The sequence below is a fragment of the Copadichromis virginalis genome, linkage group LG10 (genome assembly GCF_057382275.1).
Source record: "Copadichromis virginalis isolate Kocher_CV1m ecotype Utaka linkage group LG10, C_Virginalis_male_GT1.1, whole genome shotgun sequence".
NCBI lineage: Eukaryota > Metazoa > Chordata > Actinopteri > Cichliformes > Cichlidae > Copadichromis > Copadichromis virginalis.
This window is the reverse complement of record NC_140627.1, coordinates 33,693,254-33,698,323: the sequence shown is the minus strand read 5'-3', so window position 1 is coordinate 33,698,323 and position 5,070 is coordinate 33,693,254.

Genomic DNA, 5,070 nt, shown 5'->3' with positions numbered 1-5,070 from the left:
ACAGAGAGAGAGAGGGAGAGAGGGCTGATGATGCAGGTCAGTGTGTTTGCTGTAGTGCGGTGGTCCCTGTATGGGGGCTCAACAGTGTCACAACAACTTCTGATTCCTGCTAACCATGTTGGCTAAAAATCCTCCTTAAGGTGCTATGATGACATTTTTGTTAACATGTTACAAAACCTTCAAACATCAGATTAACAATTTGTAGCTCTTAAATATAATTTTGCACTTTTACTGATGTTACAGTTACACTTTGTATTGTTGGGTTAACCAACAACATTCTCAGAATGTCTCGTGCAGTTTACTGATTCATTTATTTATCTTTCTCTGCTGTTTTTTCCCTTTAACATCATTTTTTAAACTGTTTTCAATTTAAGGTGGCAGAGGTTTGGTTTTATTCAAACTATAAAACAGACATCCAGGTGAAAGAAAACTAAATGGTGTCAACCAAAATGACAAATTCCATCCTTCCAAACAATAATCCACAAGCCAGCGATCAGTGCCACACGAAGCGACGTCCAGGATGAGCAGGATGGAGGAGCTCAGTGCATCGATCACATCTCCAGCTTGTCTGACAGTTTGTCCTAAATGTGCGGTTACATTTAAAAACTCATCACAACTTTAATATTTCAAGAACCTCAAAATCTGCTGTGTGGCGTGTGAAACCCACTTTGTTGGCCCACATGTGTATTTGGTGTGACTCGTGTGGAGAGCCGACTGAAAAAATAAAGTCTGAGAAGTGATGTGATGACATCAGGAGGAGATTAGCGGATTAGCAGGAATTAAATTGGCAGACAGAGACGTGGTGATGAAGTCAGAGGTTAAAGTCTGTTCTTTGGAACAGAAGTAAGGAAAAAAGCAGCATATTGTCCAGTTTGGTTTTCTCTTTGTTTACCAGTGACTCAGTGGAAGTTTAAAACAATGATGTCAGTTTCTACAGAAACATCTACAATCTTCCAGTTTGTGCTCCACTGAAATGATCACAGACGATCGTTCATGTGAGCCCCAGAAAGGTTAGTGCTCTGATCTTTGGTAGTTTGTATTTCATTTCATGAAATGTAAGAGGGTTCATTATAAAACAGCTGAATACAGCAGCTGATCTAAAACCTGAAACATTTCACATTTAGTTTTACTAAAGAAGCTGCAGATCAGGAGTGTGTCTGACATGTTCAGTTTTCATACTCCAGCAGTAGGTTTTAAAAAGCACTGCAGAGATCTCCCAGCTGGCTTTGCTCAGCGTTTTTGTCTTCTCAAGCTGCTTTTGTTGAGCGAACTCAAAAGCATTTGAAGGTTAATTGAGCTGGGACGCTGCTGACAGCTAATTCTTATAACTCCTCCTGGAAAATAAAAGTAAAAGCCTTTCAGGTGGGCCGAGGGCCAAAGCCGGCCTGAACCGGCCAACAGAAACCAGTTATGGAGCCAAACTTTAACAATGCGCACTGATACTGGGAGCAGGTGTTACCAGACCAGTGTGATGGAAGGCTCAGGTGTCCCTCCACACAGTCTGATGTGCCAAAGTCCAACTCACACCTGAGCTCACAGAAATGATCTTTTTTTCTTTTTATCAGTTACAGTTTTCATTTAAATCAGTGAAAACAGGGTCAACAAATCAATTTAAAACCTTAATACCTCAAAGCTCATAAATGTGAATAAAGATGTGAATTTATACATTTTCCTCCTGTGCTTTACAGCTGGTATAAATCCTCATGTTATGGATTAATGGGCAGCACGGTGGTTAGCACTGTTGCTGCACAGCAAGAAGGTCCTGACCATCAGGCCGGGGTCTTTCTCTGTGGAGTTTGCATGTTCTCCACGTGTTTGCGTGGGTTCTCAACATTGAAAATAATGATTTGGACATAAAGGTGAATTTATTTATTTATGTAGTTTATTTTTCCCATATTCAGCATATACTGACTGAAGTGCACCATCTTGTGGTGCAGCTTGGTATTACATGTCAGTAGAGTTCAGATAAGATAAGATAAGATAAGATAAGACAGTGGTGCCCAAACTTTTTATGCTACCCCCCCCCCCCCCTTTATTTTAACAAGAAAAATGTTCGCCCCCACCCCCACGCGCGCACGCACGCACAAACACATCCTCCAACCACACGCGCCCATATTTTGCTCCATTGCGGTTTATTTCACACCTCAAACATTTAGTGAACAGTTAAGCAAATACAAGTAACCTGCTATAAATTACAGGTAGTAAGAAAATAAACTCTTTTACGCTGCGTCCGCACACACGGGTATTTTTGAACACGCAGCTGTTTCGTCCACGTAAACGGCGTTTCGAAACGGAGATTATTTAAAACTCCTTTTTTGCGTTTATGTGTGGACGAGGAATACAGAGTTCGTCACGCAACGTCAAAGGTATGTTTTTTCACGTCACGCTGTGGCCACGTTATTGTTTACATGAGAGGAATAACAGAATGGCAGATAGAGACGAAATGCTGTTAATCTGACTGTCTGCAGGTTTACACGCAGTTACTGTCCCTCTGTTTACAAAGGCAGAGGCGTCACGCTGTGATTATTTTACTGTTGTTTGTTTGTTTCCTTGCACTGCTGTAGCTGGAGCCTCGTCGTCTCGTCTCTATGTGCTGGACTGTCTGTAGCGGAGATGACAATAAAGTTTACTTTGACTTCGGCAGCGAGCACGCGCACCGAGGGCTCTCGCGCTCACTCGTGTACAGAATTTCGAAAAAACATCGGTGCAAATTATGAGTCTGTATCATGATGTCTGCTGTTTTCGTGTTTGTTGTTTTGGTTTTATTTTGTTTTATTTTGCGGGTTGGTTATTAGACGCTGCTCCAGCCGGTCAGAGACTCCCCGCCGCCCCGCCCTCTCCTCCCTGCGCCGCAAGCAGCAGGCGCACCCAGCAAACGGAGGGCGCCCTTACTCCCAGCAAATGGGCGATAGAAAACCGATCGGTGCCTGTGCCATTCCCAGTATGCGCTGGCTGATGTCGGGGCAGCATGAGTACGAGCATTTTTTTTTTTTTTTTGTGCCGATGCCCGTGATGCCGCCCCGGGCAACCGCCCGTGTCGCCCGTATCTAAAACGCTACTGCTTTACTGTATAAAGAGCAAACATCTCCAACATGTCAGGAGCAGTTAGTCATTACAACAAGTGTTTGTGAACTAAAGATCAAGAATGTGGGATCCTGTTTGTCCGTGATCTAAACAGCCCAGCGCTGCTCCCGAAGACGGGGAAACTGATCCTGCAGGGAGACCTCCCTCTGCACCTGTGCAGGTGAAACCAAAGGGCAGATTTGCTTCATCATATTTTCTAGTCTTTGTCTTAGAATGAAGTTGGTTTGGAAACATGTTCAGCGATGCTTCATCTCCTGCTTTGCGTTTGTGTGGGAGCCCCGTGCTGGCAGTGTCCAAGCGTTGTTTTTATTTTATTTTTTTCCCCTTTTCATACCGCGACCCCCCGCAATGGCTCTGCGCCCCCCCTAGGGGGCGGGCCCCACACTTTGGGAAGGTCAGAGATAAGATAAATCAAATTTTATTTGTCACACACACACAGCCATACACAGTATGACATGGGGGTGAAAATCTTGTAGCTGTACAATGCCCGACCATTAAATGACAGAAGAAAAGTTTTACAATATTTACAATTTACAGGTTACTACAAAATTTACAAATTAACTTATGAATTTACAGTAAAGAATGTGCAAATAGCAGAAGAGATTATAAAGATTATAAATTATAGGATTATAGGAAATGTGTGGTGATGTGTGGGAGAGTCCAGACCTGGTTCAGGGCCCGAATAGCCTGGGGGAAGAAGCTCCTCCTCATTCTCTCTGTTTTGGCCTTAGGGGAGCGAGACCTAGATGACCTTTATTAGTCCCACAGGTGGGACATTTGTTTCCTTACAGCAAAAGTGCAAAGTTATGTAGCAGAAATTAGAAAACACTGGAATGCAATAAAATAAAATACTATATAGAATAAAATGGAATACAAATGCTATAACTGAGTAAGAACATACTAAAGTACAACTTTGTCAGAAAAAGAATTTCACATATAGCAGTCTTATTGCACATGTGTGGGTTGATTTTCATGATTTTATAGATTTTTATGATTTTATTTCAACACAATGTAAAAATGTTCTGGATATAAAATGAAAACTGTAGTTTCCTTATTTGGAGTTGTGGCTGCTCGTTTTCCTTTTGTTTTGCTTTGTTCATTTGTCTCTTTGAATTCTATGTTTTTCAACATGTTCAAAATAAAGATTCAATCAATAAAAAACTAGTTTCCTCAGATTCTTTTGGCAGCTTTGCTTTGGAAAGTTTAAAACTATTTTTAAATGTGGAAGTTTTGCGGGGGTGAGATGGAGACGGATGATCTGCTGTGTCAGTCCCCAAAGGGAGCAGTCGAAAGACAAAGAATAATATTGATTTCTATTATCGATAGCTTCACATTTATATTCCCGTCTTTCTCTATCAACAAAATAAAAACTACTGCTGCACAGCAGCTGTAAATATTCTCTGATTTTTATACTTTTCTCACCATCTTGTTTGCTAAGATTTCAACTGTTGTTCTAAAGTCGCTCATTTGGGGAAATAAATATGAAACGTTTTTCTTTCTTTCGTCCTTTATACAGTTTCAGGGGTTTTTTGTTTGTTTGTTTGTTTGTTTGTTTGTTTTACCTTCGGTGGAGTCACTGCTTATTGAAGTGAGAATAAATTCAGATTTGGTTTCTATAAATTCAAACACATCCACACATCTGGTTTGTCTTTGTTGCTCCACTCCACAAACAACATGCTGACACTGAAACGTGTGCAGCAGCTTTAATGAAACAAGTCCCGAGCCTAATGTGACCTGCACGGTCTGCTGTGACATGAACACAGAGGAAGGAACATCTGAAGCTCATCTGAGAGCTTTTGTGTCTCCGTTTATTAACATCCGCTGGATTTGAAGATAATGAGGGCAAAGAAGGCGGTCGTGTCAGTCTAACATCCAGCAGAGGGCATCAGCGAGTTTCAGGTGATTTGAGCAGGGAGCGTAAACTTCTAAATTAAACCCTTTTTGGTGTAATTGAGTCATTCATTTACAAAAAGAAGCATAAATATT